General features: G+C 45.1%; 2 long non-coding RNA genes across 2 annotated transcripts in view; both read right to left on the bottom strand.

The window, feature by feature from the left end:
• LOC135319327 (uncharacterized) overlaps positions 1–10,829 on the bottom strand; it is a 175,260-nt gene extending 164,431 nt beyond the window's left edge. The window contains exon 1 of the long non-coding RNA XR_010377838.1: positions 10,591–10,829. This is a non-coding gene — a long non-coding RNA (uncharacterized LOC135319327). The remainder of the gene's footprint in view (positions 1–10,590) is intronic.
• A 376-nt stretch (positions 10,830–11,205) lies between these two features.
• On the bottom strand, positions 11,206–16,477 carry LOC135319291 (uncharacterized). Its single transcript, XR_010377748.1, has 3 exons — positions 16,156–16,477; positions 14,360–14,519; positions 11,206–11,303 (listed from the first exon to the last, which is right to left on the bottom strand). It is a non-coding gene; the product is annotated as an uncharacterized LOC135319291 (long non-coding RNA).
• Positions 16,478–19,960: the final 3,483 nt, after the last annotated feature.

Here is a 19,960-nt window from a genome sequence, read left to right on the forward strand (position 1 = left end):
CATTGATAAAGGCAATCTCTCTCTCTCTCTCTCTTTTTTTTTTTTTGTATCATATAGTTGTAGAAGTATTTGTATAACTAAGAGATGGTTACAGCCTATGATTCTGCACGGGAGTGTTTGGGGCTGAGGAAGCCCAGATTACATGCACTGTGTAAATACAATCACACCAACACACTGACAGGCGCCCTAGTGGCTGAGCTGAAGTTCCAAAGCAGACAACCTTACGTTGCAAGACAGCTCTCATTAGAAAGTAAGGAATGCAATGTTCTGTACTCAATTACATACGTTAAATGGGCCATTAAGCGATAGTGCATCTTGTCTAATGAAACCCCAAAATAAATTGTTAACGTCGATTTTCTCCATCTGACCCTTCTTTGCTAACTTTGGATATCAAACCCTCACTCCATACGGAAAGCTCAGACCTACGCTGCAGCAGGTTACATCCCGTGGAAGAAAGCCTATCAAGGGAGAACTGGAGAGTTTCCCTTCAGAAGCTGCTAAGTCTGGTTTTGCACCTGTACGTCATTTGCAACCACGTCAGCGTCAAAGGAGTAAGACCTTACCTCTGTGGGGCGAAAATCACTGCTGTGCTTCTGAGCCATTAAAGAACACTGAGCTTTGTGAAACAGTCCTGAGGCACTTAAATCGTACTTTTTGTGAAAGGTTCCAAAACTGACCCAATTCACCAATCCAGGTAAAACAGGGAGGTACCGGAATTAGTAGAGAGAACATGCCCTTGAAGTCTGACAAGGCCCTGCTTGAATCCTGCTACAGCATTGACTAGCCGCTAAACGGACCAATTCCTTAACCCCTCTGAGAAGGCTTCCCAATCTGCAAAAGGGGGCTGCCACCGCCCACCTGGGAGGCATGGATGTGAATGCAACACGCAAGTAGTGCGGCCGACTGGCACCTGACACGGGGCCTGGCTAGTTTCCCTCCGCTGCCCTTCTCCCCCTTTAAACTTGCATTGTTCCCCCTGGTAAGGGTCAAGCCCCCGGACCAGACTGCCCGATTCTTCTGTGTATCCCCAGATACATGCCTTAACCTTAGGAGGCCAGAAAAAGAACTATCTCCTCCAACGTCACTATCAATGTTCTTAAGATTCTGGGTTTTTTTTAACTCTATTTTGCAGGGAGACTATTCCAGAACTGTCCAACCACCATTCTCCACTTTGGCTCCTCTCCCAGCGCCCATCCCTTCTCACCTCAAATCTTCTGTCTGCTGGCCTTTTGTTCGTGGGAAAGAGAGTCCCCTAGGGTGGAGACTCCCTAATCCTCTGTCCCTCCATCACAGGTGAGTGTGACTACCTTCTCCCCACTCCCCACTCCGACTCCAGCTTCCGAGGAGTTTCCCCTCCTGGACCATGAAGCCTCTGCATCATCCCAAGACGCTCACTCGTGGCCACAACCCTCCCTACAGATTTCTTCCTTTGTGGCCCTGCCCACCCCCAAGACCCTTAAGGATAAATCCATTGCTCTGAAAATTCCAAACGCCACTGTCTGACACACCAAAGCTGCATGGTCTGGGCTTTCCTCCAACCCAGGCACAGCCCTGCCCCCCCTCAGCCTCAGTCTGCACCTCTCGAGATGTTCTCATCCACCTGCACGGCTGTGAACACCAGCTAAGAATGACGACTCCCAACGTGTATCTCAAGCCTGCTCCTTCACCTGAGCCCCAGGGACATAGACCCGAGTGCCTCTTTGAAGTCCTAACTTGGATGACAAATGGAATCTTAAAAATGCCTCATGTCCACCATTTACTCTAGAGTTCGATTCCTGGCAGGTACCTCCCAGGCTCCCAATTTTAGTAACAGACCCAGAACCCACCTAGGTGTTTGAGGTCACATTCAATTTCCAATGTTCCTCCCCCTGGCCCTGCCCTGGAATCAATCCTGTCATTTCTATCACTAAGCCAGTCTCAAGTCTGGTTCTGCAAGGACCAAGGGTGGAACCCCACAAGCTCACATCAAGGTGCAGTGCGTCACAGTCCTCCGAAGAGAGCTCCCTGGAGGGGGAGGCATCTCCTGCCGCTGGTCACCTCACAAGGCACTGGATTCTCACAAAGGAGGCCCAGGAGAAGGGACTCAAGGTTCTCCTGTGGTCTGAACTTTGAAGGGCCCGAGGTTTTGGGGAGTTCCTAGTTAGCAGACACACCTGCCAGTGAGCAGATGAGGATGGGGGAACCCAGGCAAGGCTGTTCTCACTCCGACCCCTGGGCTATCGGGAGCCAAGGGAAAGGCCTGTGTTCAGGGCACAGCCCAGTCTTCACAGATCCCAGCCTGCATTTGCCAACCCAGATAGCCTAGACTCCTACTTGCGACTCTTACTTCTGTTCTGTTCCCCCCCAGAATGTGATGGACTCTTTCAGAACGTCTGGCCTGTCTCAAGCGAGACCAAGTCAGTGAAGGATGAAATGTCCACAATTGGACCAGAGCATGAAAGGAGAAACAAGGTCTCATGGCCAGCATGACGGTGGTGGCCAAACCCTTCCCCCGGGTGAGATGAACCAGTGTGTGGGTGAGAATGCAAGGTCACTTCACGGCTGACTGGGGTGTTGGAGACTCACTACCGCAAACTAACGACACGGCCATCAGTGGTGGACGTCAGCTGCAACAGACACGGAGTCAGCTATTTACTGCCAACATGGGTTAATAGTAAAGGCTGGTGCAGGGAGGCCTGCATGGCTGCTGAGGCAAACCACAGACCTGGCTCTGAATGCCCACTGGCTGGAGCAGAGAGGAAGCTACGGTCCCCTTTAGCGGTCCCTGTGTCCACCAGATCCAAGTGAGCCAGCTACTTAGGAGAAGGCCATGTTGTTCTGATACTCAGAAAAACCAGCCTCGTAAAGGGAAAATAAGAGTGGCATGGATTTTAGACCCGCTCCTGCCTCTCTATGAAGGCAAAGTAAAGAAAATGACACGGGGAAAGTGAATGCAAAAACAAAAAGCAAAAAACCGGTGACTACTTCCTCCAACAGCATCCTCTGCAGCTGCTCACCCCCGAGCCTGCCACTTCCTCACCAGTGACCGCCGGCCAGGAAGCTCCGTCACGCACCTCACACAGCGACAGCCCGGAACCGCGTGCCAAGCACGTTTGTGTAAAAGCCAGAATTAAGGAAGATGCTGCAGATTTTGCCTTTCCAAGTTTAAATACTCCATGAAATAAATCCCTCAGCAGCCGCCTAAATCAATTCGCATCTCACTTCTGCAAAACAATCAAACAAATTTAGTAAGGGCGCATTTGTCACCAAACATAAGGAGGACCAAACTGGTTCCTCAAAGCAAGGATTTTAACAGGTATCAATCACCAGTGGGTGATGTGCTAACAAAGCAAAAATTCCAAAAAACTAGAAAATAAAAAGGTGACTAGGATAATATATGGATCAAGGCAACTCTTAAGTTTTTGCTTTTTAAATGATGGGGACAGCACGGAGGACAATCTGGCTATTTCCAATGCAGGGTGTGCACAGCCCACTTTTCAGACACAACAACATGCTCACAGGGCGGTACGAGATAGAAAGGGAAATAGAAAAAGGAAAAGAGGAACAGCGAAAATTAGAAACACATGAGAACAAAAATAACTGACAGCAATTAGAAGAATTTAGGTGAGTTTGGTAAGGACAGGGACGAGGGGACGGTGAGACCCACCCTCACCTATTGTTCCAGGGAAGGCAGGGGCCTGAGGCGAGTGGCGCTGCCGGGGGACCCCAACGTCGTCAGCGCACCAAACCTAAACTTCACCTAGATGCGTGTAGACAGCTTTTGAGCTACAAAATGTGGTCGCATTTCAAGCTGGACAATTTTACTCACTCCCACCAAGAGTAACAGGAGAGAATTAGGCTCTGTTCCTGCACCAAAGCATTGTTTAAAAAAGTAATGACTGTGGAATAGTAAAAGCAACAATGGAGTAAAAGTGACTGGAGGAGAACTTACTTGACCCGAGGTCACTGGCCGCGTTATCTCACTGACGTTCAGATGCTGGCTGAGCCCTTACGGTACCAAAACAGACAGACCCACCAGGAGGGAGGTTTAATGCGCTGCTGTATTTTGATGCCGAGAGCCATGCCTGGTACACGAGGTTCTGGGTAAACAATGGTGACAGTGTCAACCACTATGGGCTAAGCACACAACCAGCTACTCCGCCAAATCCCAAGGACAGACTTCAAAAGGCAAAAACAAGCTGGTATTCTCTGGTGGGTCTGCAGACTCAGAGCCAAGCAGTTGCTGAGCAAACATGTCACCAGTGCCTCCTGTGACAAAAGAGGAGGCACTGGCCAGGGGGCTGGGGCAGGGCTCCAGGCTTCCACTGCTCACCCACCATTCTGTCCAGGGGGAGAAGGTGGTCCCTGCTTACGTTGCACCAATGCACCTACATTGACTGACGCCTGGGGACTCAGCAGGAGGTGACAGGTGACGGGAATGGAGCCAGCCTGGGAGTGGCACGGTGCTGGCATCTGTGTCCTCAGCTTTGTCCAGGCCACTACATCTGCCAGCTCATCTACAAGAAGCAGAAAGGGAGAAAGCCGTGTAGATCACAGGGCCCTGCCAGGACAAGTACAGGTCATGGCCACGACATTACTCGCCCCTTCCTTAAGCCATAGAGGTATGTCCGGGAGGAAGTGAATATTCATAAAGAGCCCGCCAGGCACCACAAGCAGGTGGGACTCGGGTCCCCTGTGCCTGTCACTCACAGGACTGGTCTGGACTTTCTTTCTATCAATTCTCTGGCATCTTCTCCTCCAACTTACCAACAACCAGAAAGTAGAATCTGATTTTAGACTCACAGAGAATCGCAGAACACCTCCTCCACATCAGGCCCGGCAGCACGTGCCAGGTCCTCCGACCGTCACCTGTGGGACCGCCATGAGCCCTCTCCAGACTCAAGGCCCGAGGCCGTAGGCCGGGGGGACACAGATTCCCACACTCTCCCCAGCAAAGGGGGACCACCTCTCGGCAAAGGCATCTCACCCTCTTCTGCCCGAGGGACATCTCGATAGATACAAAGGGAAACAGAGCAGAAGGTGGGGGTTAGGCAGCCCAGAAGGGCTCGTCTGCACTTCCAAGGCAAAGTGGGTCCGTTGACCTAATCACAGGTACAAAGTGAGGACGAATCTTTCCCTGCTGTGCCCCATACTCCGTGACACGTCTTTCCCTGCGTAAGGAGCTCATTTGGAAGCCCCTGGCAGTGTTTCTGTTGTCCTAAATTGGCATGGTGGTTGTCAGGCAGGGAGAGAGGGCCTGAGCCGTGCAGGTGCTGGACCTCGGAGGCAGGAGACACTGGCTCCACCCCCAGCTCAACCAGCGCCTCATTCTGCGTCTCAGGATTCAGCATGACATCTATAAGAAAAGGGATGAGACTGTCCCAGGACAGGCTGTCCAACAGGAATGAAATGAGAGCCATGTAAAGAAAGTTTCCCAGTTGCCACATTTAAAAAGGTAACCCCCCCAAAAAAAACCTAGAAACTGATTTTAAGAACATATCTTACTTATTCTACTGTATGTAAAATACTATCATTTTGACATGTAATCAATAAAGAAAGTAACAAGATAGTTTACATTCTTTTTACTAGACAAGTCTCAGCATCTGATGTGCATTTGACCTAGAGCACATCTCAGCTCAGAGCAGCCTCCTCCCCAGCTCTGCTAGCATCAGTGGCTTTGGCTACTCTATTGGACAGCAACTCCAGGGGTCACACCAGGGGAATTGGCTGAAAAGCTGGAGTAAGTGTCCATAATAACCCTAAAAGAATCTGTCTGAAACAAAGGCGGATCCACTTTTAAACGTCTGAAAACCGGCGGGTTGCACCTCCCTCACGCCTTGGCTACAAGACAGCCCTCCTCCTTGCTGATCCCTTTCTGTATGTAGGGAAGCAACCCTTCACACAGCCAGGGTGGCCGGGCATCCAGGTAGACTTTCCTGCTCTCTGTGTCCAGTCCCACGAAGTCCTCCTTCTAAAACAGGATGTAGAGCAGGAGGATCTTGTCCAAAGGCTTGTCAGATGCACGGTCCAGCCACTTGGACTTGAGCATGATGAAGAGAGACTCAGTGAAGTCCTCGATCCTCTTCTCCACCACCCTGCAGTCCTCGTAAATTGAAGGCCACGTCGGTGCGCTGCTGCTCGGCCACCTCCCCATGCAGCACAAAGACAAAGAGCCTAGAGTCATAGAGCGTGGTGCCATACAGCTCCTCTGCACGTGGAGCTTCTCGAAGGTCTTGGCCAAGAGGCAGTCGGTAATGGTGACAAGGCCCACGACCTTACCGTGGGTCTGGAAGTCGCTCCACCCATTCTCGTGCGCACAGTGGTGACTGTAGTGGATACAGAGTGCCCACTGCCAGCCGCACAGGCTGATCTGCCTCACCAAGGAGATTCGCTTATAGATGCAGAAGAAATTCTGCTCTGAGATGATCCCCAAGGGTTGGACCACCACGAGGAGAGTCTGGTGGTCCTCAGCACACTGCACGTAGTCAGGGATGCTCATGTTGCAGGCCCTGACGAGAGGGAAGAGGAGACCGAGGTACATACAGTGCTGCAGGCTGCGGGCCTCACTGGGTTGCGGTGACCTGGTGTGTACCAGTCAGAAGGCAGGGGAAGCCCAAGCAAAGCCGGGGGTACAGTTTGTCCTCAGCGTCTGCACATCGCTACCGCAGCTCGGATCACATTACGCAGCTTTTGGTCTAGGCTTCCGACCTCTGCAGAAAAGGGTCATTTCTTGTTTTCTGTTTCCAATCACCTAGCCAGGCCCTGATGCAAAGTCAGTGCTCAAAACTGCTGAATAAAGGAATGAATAAAGGAACTGCTTCCACACCCCTCAGCAGGATATAATGCAAAGAAACACGGTAGGATCAAAAGACCTGGATTTCAACTCCAATTTATTTGAACTCCTAAGCTGCAGAATACTTGATAAGAAAACTTGCTTTGGGGAGGAGGGTACAGTTCAGTGGTAGAGCACATGCTTAGCATGTATGAGGTCCTGGGTTGAATCCTCAGTACCTCAATTTAAAAAAATGGAACAAATAAATAAACCTATTTACCCCCCTCAAAAAATATTTTTTGAATTCCAAATTCAAGAAAAAAAAAACACCTTGCAATTGACAAAACATTGTAAACATGAGTATACTTCAATTAAAAAAAAATTCTTGCCTTACAAGAATATATCTGGATTATGGAAGTTTACAAATGTAAAATGCCTAGGGTACCACCTGCATAAGAAGAAGGAACGGTACAAATTTACTATCCCTCATTTATGAGCTATATTTCCTTTGGCGGGTTTATAACCTTTCAGAGCTAATTTTCTCAGATTAAAAAAAGAAGGAAACATTACCAGATTCTCCATACTGCTGAAGAATCAGATAAACCTATGATAGCATCTGACACACAGAGTTTACTCAATAAATGCTTGTTGAATGAATGAATAAACAAGCAAAGTGAATGCTGCTCCCTGCCACAGAGCATCATGATGGTACTGCCAGGAAATCCCAAGCCCACGTTTCACCCGACTCTACACTAACCATGGGTGACCTGGGCAGGCCTGTGTGCTCCTCTTAACCCCAGTTTAATCATGAACAGAAATGAGGGCAATAACACAAACCTCAAAGGGTTAGTGAGTCATTACTGAATTGTATCCCAACTCTGCAAGATGGAACCTTTAAAGAAATTTGGGCAAACAGTCCGTAGGCCCTCTCCATATTATCTCTTACAACTACATGGGAATCTACATTATATCTCAAAATAAAAAGTCTAATTTATTAAAGAGGCTATTGAGGTAAAATGAGCTCACTGTCTCAAATAAGGAACACACAGTACAAATAGGTCAATGCCCAGCCCATGAGAAACACTCAGTAAACATTCCCACGGAGCCCACTGGTCCCTCCAACTTCAGAGCACGATGATGTGTCCTCATGGCCAGAGGCCCCTGCACCTGAAGCTAACAAAGTTAATGGTCCCCACTTTCAAGACCCTCTGCCACCACCATAGGTCTAATTTTGTACTTGTAATTTTTTTCTTTTTATTAAATAAAAAAACGTAATTGCACAGCCTTCAGGTCACCAAAACCTGACTACAGAGATCATGATGGCAGCCCTTCTTCATGAAACAATAAAATGAAAAGCCATTTCCACAAGATCTCTGTGTAAATCTACTAGGAAACTTCATCCTGGACTGAGAGGAAGAGGACTGGGGAGGAGGGGGCAATCTGCGGCACACAGACCCATGGGCCACCTGTCCCACGATGGACTTTAGACGCAACCCTCACCCTCAAGGAACTTCAAAATAGACACAGACAGAGTGCTGTGGACAAGATTTTTTTTTTTTTAAAGAAATCTCTGATTCCCTCGCAGGTTTTGTTTCTACCGAGAAACAAATGTCTTATGTGTATAATGTTTCACAAAAGACTTAAATTATTATCACCCCAACTTGACCCATTAAGAAACTGAAGGAGAGAGGTTTATCACATTGTGCAAGATTAGAGAGAGGCAAAAAAAAAAAAAAAGATTAGAGAGACGCCACGTCGGACACTGTATTTAAACCCAAGCCCCTGTTCCAGTGCTCACACTAGAAAGTGGGATATACTGCCCCTTTCCTGCCCTGTCCCTGCAATAAAAGTCTGAAGAGTCTTTTCTGTGCCACATCATAATCACTTCAATTTTCCACAAAGAGCTATGTCACTCCTTGGAGGATGTGTCAAAATGTATATGTTGAATGGGAGGAGAGATTTGTATTTTCTGTTTCTCAAAGGAAACATGGCTTAAAAGAAACTGAAAAGCACTTTTCTAGTCTAAGTCTTCATTGTGCCGAGAAGGAAATGGAGGCTCAGAAGAGATGAGGAAAAGGCCTTATTAACAAATATTGCCTTAGCGCAGCACCAAGCCCGCCTTGGGCACTTCTGGGGGAGGATCTGGAAGGCCCAGGAGAATGAGTCTTAGAAAACGGAAAGAGAAGAAGCATACAAGGCCCCGTCTCTAAACCACCATACCATGAAGTTCCACCAAATTACCCAGTATGGGTGCAGCCAACATTAAGGTGGGCTAAACAGGTTATAGAAACCTGGAAGTCTCAACCATAGTGGAAATTCCTACATTTACTATGTTTTTTTATCCCAGTTCAAGCATCAGCTCAGTGGGCACTCTGTACCAGGCACTACACGAGGCCTGGAGTTGTCCCAAATACACAACTCTTACATCACGTGTGCAAACCACACACAGGCCCACCAGAAGGAAAGTGCCCACAGATAAGGTGGAATTACTGAAACTGAAAGCAGCCAACCAGCATATATTACTAGCAAAAACGGTGCTGCTAGAAATAGACTCATGGACATAGAAAGCAAACTGTGGTTAGCAGGCAGGAAAAGGGGGATTAACAGATACACATTAATAAATATAAAATAAATGACAAGGATCTACTATATAGCACAGGGAACTATATTCAATTTCTTGTAATGAGTTGTACTAAAAACAATCTAAAACATATGTAGATACATATGCATATGTTTATAACTGAATCTCTGCTGTACATCTGAAACTAACATTCTAAATTGACTACACTTCAATAAAAAATAATTTTAAAAAATAAGTAAAAATAAAAGCAACGCCATTTAAAAAAAATAAAAGAATACTCTGATCTCCTTAGCTGTAGGTGCTGGAGAATTCTGGTTACAAACACCAAGTCGACTGGATCACTCCAGCACTGGCTGTCACTCTTTCTGACCATCAGAGAGTCACTTGGCTTTAGTGAGTTTACTTTTCTCTTCTGTGAAAGGCTTCAGTTGCAACTAACGATGTATAGAATCTCATCATTCACAAACCCAACAATTAATGAGGACTTCCCATGGGCCAGGCTCTGGAAATATGAAAATATAGGGTCCAATATATATTCATGGGTAGAAGAAATTTATGCCATAAAGACATTAATTATTCTTGCTTTGATAGACAGATTCAATACAATTCTGTTTAGATTTCCTACCACATTTTTTATGGGTAACAAGATAATTTATGGTCAGGAACAGCCAAGAAACTTCTTTAGAACCAGCACTGGGAAGGGGTGGATAGATCACTCATTTCCACTGGTCTTTCTGAAGTGATGAAAACGTTCTGGAATATTAATGGTTGCACCACTGTGAATATGCTAAAGCTGCTGAATTGTAGCATTTAAGTGGGTGGACTTCATGGTGTGTGAACAATATCACAATAAAGATGTTAAATGAAAAACTATTTCTTGACAATTATTTTTCCCTCTATACAACTAGTCTGCCCCACAATTTAAGAAGAACAAAAAACCCAAAACAAACCAAATTTTGCCAGGAGCTCTTTAGGACTGCAATGTCCCTGAGTCTCCAACGCCTCTGGTGGTGCTGTTCTTGTTAACACACCCTAGCTGGGCTGGGCTAGTTAGGGACTGTAACTATCTTTTTAAGATCGACGGTCACACGTTTCACCCTGGGAGAGGGAAGGATGGAGGATGTCACAGCCTCATGCCTTCAGCTCACTTTTAACTGAACCAAGCCTTGCTTTCAACACTGTAATCCCTCTCACTATAAAAACAGTGACATCATCAAGCACCGCCATCATAACACGTGAAAGTGTTCAAGGTACTTACCTGGGGCAGAAACACTGAGGGAGGAGACGGAAGCTCGCTCAGCACTGACGCTCCCTTTTCCCGACTCCACCAGGAGAAGCAGGGGTTCACAGCCGGAGGCTCTCAGCCCGGGGAGCATCGCAGACTCCACTGAGCTGGTCCCCAGGGAGCGGGAAAGGGAGAGGAGGGCAGCACCGGGTTCGTGGGGCAGGGAAAGGGGCGGGACGCGGGCTGTAGCCCCGCTCGGAGGCCAGCCCCAGCCCCAGCCGCCCGCCCCCGTCCGGGTCCGCAGACCCCGCCCGCCAGGGACACAGACCGCCCAGGGGCGGGGAAGGGCCGGCGGCCGAGGAGAGGAAGCTCGGGAGGAGAGGACTCGCAGGCGGGAGAGGGGAAGGGGACGCCAGCCGCGGACTGAGGGGAGCCCGGCTGGGGCGAGAGGCGGCAGTTGCACACCTGGCCCTGGAGAGCTGTGGCTGGGGCGCCGGGGCAGGAGCAAAAGTCCTACCGGGCGAAAGAGCTGAGCAGCCTTTGGGGCCGATCCCCGGCTCGGAGCTGGAGCTTCCAACCCTCGTTCCAGCTGGCACCGACTGCGCATGCGCAGGAGGGCCAGAGCTCCTCTGGGTTCTGCGAGAGAAGCTGGGGAAGCGAGGGACGGAGAAGATGGGAGGAGGGGGGGAGAAGGGGAAAAGTGGAGGGAGAGACATGGACAGGAGGAGCAGAGAGAAGGCAGGGATCTGGTGGGTGGAGGAGAGTAGCAGAGATGGAGAGAAATAGATTTAACTCTGGGGGCATCCTGAAGGAGGCAGCAGTCCTGCCTCTGCACACTTCTATAACCCTTCAAGGCCCGCAGCTCATATTTTACCTCCCTGGTCCAGCCCTCCACCCAAGGCCTCTGCAGGACCCCTACGGGGATCACACCCGTTGCTCCAAGCGGAGCTGGGTTTCCTTTTGCTCTGGGTACCAAGCACCCGCAGGTGTTGTCGCTCAGAACTACCTTGGAAAGAGTACATAATCCCCTTTTACACGCTGGGACACAGGCAGGCAAGATCTCTGCCTTACTTCCACTGTCCCAGGTGTTGTGCTGGCGGGGAGCGGGAGGTACAAGGTCAGATCCCAGAAGGAGCATACTGCCTGAGTGTTGGTGCATAGTCCCCATCCCTCCTGGGTAAACCACACCCCACCCTCGGGGAACAATCAAGGGCACACAGTATGTCCCTGGGTGTGGGATAGCTGCCCTCAATTCCAGTGCCCAGCTTGATAGGAAGATTGGAGTGTTACTGAGTCCAAATTCATTCTCCTTAGTGCAGGACAGGCCAGTAAGTTGGGAGACCAGGTGTTGGGGCATGGAATAGCAACTTTCTGTAGACCTAGATGGCAAACTAATGTCCTGGAAAACCATCTCCCCAAGTCAGAATTCAGGCTTCTTTCCTACGAGCTTGGTTTTTGCAATCTTCTTGATGTAGGAATTCTTTGTTGTTAGAATCCTTTGTTCTTGCAGCTATCTGCCTGGGTCAGATCCCTGTAAACCTCCAACAAAACAAACGTTATTTTCTATTAAGTAACTTGTTATCTTTATATGAATGGAAAAGTGTTAAATATCCTTAAAGGTCAGAGCCTTCAAAATAGGCTCTCCTGTATATTTTAGGCTCTAGGCAACATTGTTTTACAAGCAAGATGAAGCCTAGGAGACAGAGCACAGGTTTAAAGTCAAAGGAAAAGATCTAATATGGAGTCAGATTTGTTCTTTTCTATTACCAGGGCAGAAGACACTTGAGGATTTAAATCCCTTTAAGTTAAAAATAAGTAATACTTTAAAGGAATTTACATACATAGGTCGGAATGTGCATAGCATATCTGGAAAACACACAAAGGATTGTAAACAGTGGCATCTCCAGGGAGGGCTGAAAGAAGAGAGGATAAGGGAAAACTTCTTTCACTTATGTATTTTTCTGCTCTGTTTGAATTTTTTTAACCACATGCACGTATTTCTTTTTCAGTTAAAAAAATGTGTAATGGAGCAAAGGAGTAGCAAGCTCAGCAAATACAGCAGCCATGGAATCACTGAGCCATCACTTTTGATCTAAGCCAGGAAGCATTTATTGACTCTCTCCTATGTCCCCAGTGCTGTTTTAAGACTTCTTTTATTTTTTTTTTATAAAATAATAAAGTGCTATTACTCACCCCTGCCCATGGCTGGTGGAAAACCAACTGAGTTTTTATTGAGTTGTTTTCCAAGAAGTAGAGATCAGTTATAAACAGAACACATCTTCAGGGCAAAACAGGCGGAGTGGTTTTCCAGCAGGCCAGATAGCTATGAAGGGTTTTCAACAGAGGCACACAGAGGCTGAGAGAGAAAGCCTCCAGGACCCTACAAAAAGCTGCCGAAACTGCCTTCTCCATGGCACTACTGAAATAGGAAAGAAAAAATCTGACTCCATATTAGATCTGTTCCTTTGACTTTAACCCTGTGCCCTGTTTCCTAGGCTTAGTCTTGTTGGTTCTGCACCTTTTGTAAAACAATGTTGCCTAGAGCCTGAAATATACAGGAGACCCTATTCTCAAGGCTCTGACTTTGAAGGATATTAACACTTTTCTATTCACATAAAGATAACAAGTTACAGAATAGAAAATAACATTTGTTTGTCGGAGGTTTACACGGATGTGACCCAGGTGAAGAGCTGCAAGAACAAAGGATTCTAACAACAAAGAATTCATACACCAAGTTTGGAACAACCAAGCATTCCCACTTCCCATTTTTAATATAAGAAGAGCCTGAAATCTGACTTGGGGTGATGGTTCCCCAGGACATTATTCTACCATTTCTCAGCTGGCTTTCCAAATTAAAGTCGCTATTTCTTGCCCCAAAACCTGGTCTCCTGATTTATTGGCCTGTAATGCACGAGCAGAACAAGCCTGGACTCGGAAACACAAACAGACATCGAAAGTACTCACTTGGTATCTTAAAAGACCTGCTTCTACTCATCTTCCTGACGTTTTATTCTCTTGACCTCTCCTGCTATGTTTATGAACAATCTGTCATATGGACACATTTCCACCTCTAGCCACTACCCTTCCAGGTAAGAACTGATGCCAAGAAGGCAATGGAAGTTGCTAGAAGGTATTACTTGGACAAAATAGAGCAGAAGTGGGTTCTGGCTGATTTTCAGGAGCAGGCTGGAACACCTGACAAGATGTTATAAGTACGGATAGACAGCTGAGCACCAAAGGAGAAGCTTCTAAACTTCCATGAGGGACTTGTTGGATAGGAAGGAAAAGTCCCAGACTATAGCTCGGATCCCACCACGAGCTTCCTGGGCGAGTCTGGGCAAGTAATTTAAAATCTCTAGGCCCGTGCTGTCCAACATGGGAGCCACCAGCAACATGCAGGATTATGAAGTTATTCTGTAGCCAGACAGAATTATAAAAAGACATTTTATTGCAAAGGCCCAGCAGGTATAATATTTAAAAACGTTATTGGTTATCTTGAACTAACGAGTTATTTTTGTATGTGTAGTTTTCTGTGGTTTGTGAGGCCTGTGACTAATGATTCCGTTACAGTGAAGTATTTTGAAATTATAAGTTACTGGACACAGTACCCTCATATCACATTTGAAAAAAACTGATCCACATAAGCAAGGTGATCTGACTTATTAGTTATGAGCAGGGGCTCTGGGGCCAGCCTGCCTGAGTATAAATTCTCACTCTGCCTCCAGGGGGTTCTGTGTGAATCTTGGACAAATTGTTGTTGTTTTTGTTGTCGTTGTTATTATTTGTGCCTCTTTTTCCTTACCTTTTAAGTAGCGAGGGATATGTAGATTCTATCTCCTACTGTGTTGGCAGGATTAAATGAATAAACGTCTGTGCTGCCCACTTCCCTGGGTTTCAGCATTCTCCAGGCAATCAGTGCCAAACTCAGAGGCATTCTCCACTGTCTTCGTCAGTCTGGGATGCTGTAACAAATTACCGTGGGTCGGGTGGCTTAAACAACCAGCATATTCCTTATGGTTTGGAGGCTGAGACTTTCAATGTCAATGTATCCTTGAGAGGATTGCCAGCTCGAAGATGGCTGTCTTCCCAATATCTTCATATCCCAGAGGGCAGAGAGAAGCAAGCACTCTGGGGGCTTGTATAAGAACACTAATCCCATTCATGAGGGCTCTACTCTCATGACCTCATTTTATCCTACTAATCACCTCCCAAAGGCCCTGCCTCCCAATACCATCACCCTGGGAGATGGGGTTTCGACATATGGATTTTGAGGGGATGCAAACATTCAGTCCACACATCGGCTAACTCTCCCCAACATGCAGTCATCAAACCTGTAGCTAATTTCAAAGTAATATTTATATCTCTCTGCCCATTTCCATTCCTACATCCACTATCACTGAAGCCCTGTTACATTTTATTCCTTATTTTTCTGGTAGAGATTTAATTGATTCCTCTAACTCCAATGCTCCCCTCGCTCCAGTCTGCTTAACAGCCCTGCCAGGTAGGTCTTCCTTAAAACACCTTCCCACTTCACCTGGTTGTTTTTTAGGGGTAAATGTCAGAATCCTCTCCACACCCCATCCTATACCTTTAATCCATTACACTATGGCTCACTATGTTATTTTCCTTTTACCAATGTAAGAAATTTCCATAAGCTTAAGAGCTTAAACCAGCACAGATTTATCAGCTTATGACTGTGGAGGTCAGAGATCCAACACATTTCTCATTGGGCTAAATTCAAGGTAGCAGCAGGGTTCCTTCCTTCTAGAGGGTCTAGAAGAGAATGTTTCCTTGTTGTTGTTTTTTTTTTTTTTCCAGTTTCCACAGGTCACCCACCTTCCTTAGCTTGTGCCCCACGACTTCCTCCATTTTCATGGTCAGCAGCCTTTCTGAACATTGCTCTATGGCTACACCTCCCTCTGATTTTAAACTCAGCTGGGAAATGTCCTCCATTTTAAGGAACCCTGTGAATACATTTGGCCCACCTGGACAATCCAGGCTACTCACCCTATTGTCTCATCTCAGGATCCCCTTGTCCCATCCCATTCAGGTATTATGGATGTGGCTGTGACACTCACCTTGTGTAACATTTCCTCTCATAAGCATTTTATGGTTCAAGGCACTTATGAATGACTTTTTGTTTTCTTCCTTAGCCTTTCTACATTCAATATGTCTGGTGGATTATATGAATCCTTTTTATTTGTCCCCTGCACTAATCTTTAATAATGTATCATGGGTTTAAAATGCTAACTGATAGACAATTTAGAAGACAGAAATCCTCTAAGATTTTTGTCCTAAAATATCTGTCATGCATTTTGCCATGTACAGTAACATGTCACAGGTGGCTACCCTGTGGCCGGGGAGGGACATGATTCTGCCATCACACTCCCCTCATTCTCACCAATGTGCTGATCACCTAATCAAGGATCTATGCTCCCCGCTTCACTCACTTCCTCCTCCTTTCCATTGACTACCCTGTTCCCATCGCTTCCTTTATTCAGCACATCAGGATTTCATGACCACATTCTTCTCTAAATGCAATGGGTATCTTGAATCTAATGTCTGACAAGTATTCTTACTGTATATGCACACACTGACCTGCACATAACCCCGTCCAGCTCTTTATTTTCCTAGAATCTCCCAGAGGAATCAGTTCCATGATGATGGTGATGATGATGATGATACTGACAATGATGACAGGGACCTCTCAAGGATTCTGATAAAGAGGGAATCAATAAAGGGAGGGAATCATTGCAAAATTGCCCCAGAGACAGGCTTAAAAGTAAATAACTGCTATAGTGTTTAATGAAATTGACTAATATTTAACTATTTTTAAAACTTTATATCACTGAATTTAAAATTTTAACGGGAATTCTCATTCACCAGTAACCAAGATTCAACTCTAGGACCAAAGTCTAAGGATTTCGATCTTCTAACAAATTGTCCACTAGCCTTTTAAACACGTGATCCTTTTAAAAAGCTTAGTGCTGGGCTGAAAATAAGCAGGATTCATATAATCTCACCAGACACAGTGAATGTGGAAAGACTAAGGAAGAAAAACAAAAGCCATTCATAACGTCTTGAACTTCACGTTGCTCACAGGAGAAAATGTTAGCCAAGGTGAGCGTCACATCAACATGATGCCTGAGTGGGATGGGGAAGCTGATCTTCCTCATCAGACATTTATGCTGATTTGTTAGATGCCAACGCAGTTTCCTCATTGGATTTGCTTCTAACAAGTATGGAAGAATTTACGTTCTACCAAAAGCAGTCTAAACATTTTCCCCTGCTGTCAGGTCTCTGGACTGAATGTCCCCAAAAGAAGGACATGAATATGTTTCATAGGGAATTCTTCCTGAGAAGCAACAAGATTTTCGAGGGCAGAACTGCAGGCCCCCCCATGGAGGGCTGGAGGAGGGCTAGAGGGGGCACTGGAAAAACAGCAGGAGTGAGTTCAGATACTACTGCTCAGGTCTCCAAAGACAGCATTGCTATCTCTGAGGATATGACATTCTCCCAAAAGTTCCATGAGTGAAGGTACCTGTGAACACTAAGCAGGTTGTTAAGAAACAGCAGCACATAATTTGCGTCACAACTGAATTACAGTATGTTTTGATATTTGGAAAATAATTAGCCCATTGTCCTTTGAAACTGCAGCAGTAGCAATAGAAATAAAAAAGGCTGAGCCGTCTTGGAGACAACAATCAATAAACAAGTCTAAATCTGCAGGATTCCTTGACGATATGCAAGCAATGAGCTAGATGTGTCTTGCAGATACCTCTTACTGCAGGGCTCACTCCTGCAAAGCATAGAACTAGTTTTCTCAGCAGACAGAGGGAACTAAGTCAAGATTCCAAATCTTGAGAGATTTACTATATGGCAGGAAAGATCACACAAGTACATCCAGCCAAATATGAATAAATGTAATCAAATATTATCAAATGTGATTGGAGCACAGATGAAACAGAAATTCCTTTCACCTGGGATCTAGAGAGACTTCTTCAGAAAATGTGGCTTTGGAGATGGCCAAAGACATGGGTGGAATTTTTGCAGAACAGGATGCAAAGAATTTTAAAACTGATTCTAAAATTCATATAAAAATTCAAAGGATCCCAAATATCCAAAACAATTTTGAACAAGAAAAACAAAGTTGGAAGACTTGCACTATCTGACTTTCAGCCTTTTTTTTTTTTTTAAACTACAGTAATCAGAAAGTATGGTGTTGGTGTAAAACAGGAAAATAGAATAATGGAGCAGAATAGAATGTTCAGAACTAAACCAACACTTATATAAACAATTGATTCTCAAAAAGGATGCAGTGGAGAAAGGATCTTTTCAACAAGTAGTGCTGGAAGAATTAGATAGTGATATGCAAAAAAAAAAAATGAACTTTGATCCACACCTCACAAAATATACAAAAATTAACTCACAATGGATCATAGATCTTAGTAGGAAATCTAAAACTATAAAACAGCTAGGAGAAAAAGCATAGGCTTAAACTTTATGACCTTGGGTTTGGCAAATATTTCTTTGCTATGACACCAAAAGTATAATCTATTTTAAAAAGAAACTGATAGAGTGAACTTTATCAAAATGAAGACTCTTCAAAGCTGTTCTAAACACTGCTAAGCAAATGAAAAGACAAGCCATAGACAGAAGCTATCTGCAGATCATATATCTGATAAAGGTCTCTCTTTGTGTCTGATCCAGAATAAAGAGGTCTCAAAACTCAATAATAATGCAAACACCTGAATGAATGAATGAGGCCAGAAAACACACTTCAGTAAAGATATCCAGATGGATAATAAGCATATGAAAAGATGCTGATTAAAGATGCCATTAGTCATTAGAGAAATGCTTTTGAAAACCACAGTGAGATACTAGTACACATACATACAAGAATGAATACGATTAGAAAGACCGACGTTACAAAGTGCTGGCAAGTAAGTAGAGCAACCAGAGCTGATACACACCACAAGGAATTTACAATAGTACAACCATTTTGGAAAAGTCTTTAACAGTTTCTTTTAAAAAAGGTAAATACCTATGTACCATATAACCCAGATATTCCTCATCTGGTGCTTTAGAAAAGAAAAGCATATGTCCATATAAAGACTTGTAACGAATTATTCACTGCAATTTTATTTATAATAGCTCAAGTTGTAAATAACCCATGTATCCATCAAGAAGTAAATGGAGAAACAAATGATGGTCTATCCAAACACTGCTCACAACAAACTATTCAGTAAAAACTCAGCACAAAACAATACTGTGCTATAAGACAAATAAGCTATTAATACAGCAACACAGATGACTCTCAAAATAATTACACTGAATGAAAAAAGCCAGACAACATAGAGTAGATACTGCATTAATCCATTCATACAAGGATCTTGAAAATGCAGACCAATATGTTGTGATGGAAAGCAGATCAATGGTTTCCAGGGGAAGAGGTGGGGAGGGAGGGAGGGACAACAAATGGCAGGAGAGAAGCTTTGTGGGTGATGGGTATGTTCACTCTCTTGAATGTGGTCATGGTTTCTTGGGGATATACTTATGTCAAAACGTATTAGCTGTAAACTTTATACGTGTGAAAATTACTTTGCCAAGTATACCTCAAAGCTGTTTTAAGAAAAAAGGCACTTCAGTCCTGATCCACCTCAGCGCCTGATTGGAGTGACATGATCAGCCCCTCACCCTGTTTGCCTAACAGGAAGGTAGAAAACCTCTCACGGAAAATAACATATGGAGTTTTCATTTGCAATGTCTGCCATGTAATAAAGAATTTCAAGACATGCAACATGTCAAGACTATATAACGGATAGTATGAGAATAAGAAACATTAGACAAAGGATGCAAACCCCCAGGTGATGTAGGCACCAGAGTTACCAATAAAGTCTATAAAATACTTTTAATATATTCAAGAAAATAAGGAAATTATGGGAGAATAGACAACAGGGTAAAGACTTTCACCAGAGAAATATACTGGAATGTATTTTTAAGAGAAATCAAACAGATACTCTAGAACTGAAGCTTTCAGCTCTGGAAACAGGTAAACAGAGCTAATTAGGATCCCTTTTAAGTAAAACTTTCAGTTATGCCGGGTAAAATACAACAACAAATGTAACACAGAGCTAACTATGGAAAGAGATGTTCCCAGGTGATAATACAAAGAGGACACTTAAAGCCCAGGGTGGTAATCTTGTGAGCTGATGACACCACACCCTGGAGGGAAGGGGTTTTAATCTGCACATAAATAGAGATACAATGTCCATTTAGGAAAAAGGGTCCATACCAGATGTAGAAGACTCTTCCTTTATATCTATATAGTCAGAGACAGAGATGTAAAGTGGCAGCAGAGGTCACAGTGACACAGGGCCCTGGGCCAAGGAGTGTGAACACC

Source organism: Camelus dromedarius, chromosome 25, assembly GCF_036321535.1.
Source record: "Camelus dromedarius isolate mCamDro1 chromosome 25, mCamDro1.pat, whole genome shotgun sequence".
NCBI classification, from domain to species: Eukaryota; Metazoa; Chordata; class Mammalia; order Artiodactyla; family Camelidae; genus Camelus; species Camelus dromedarius.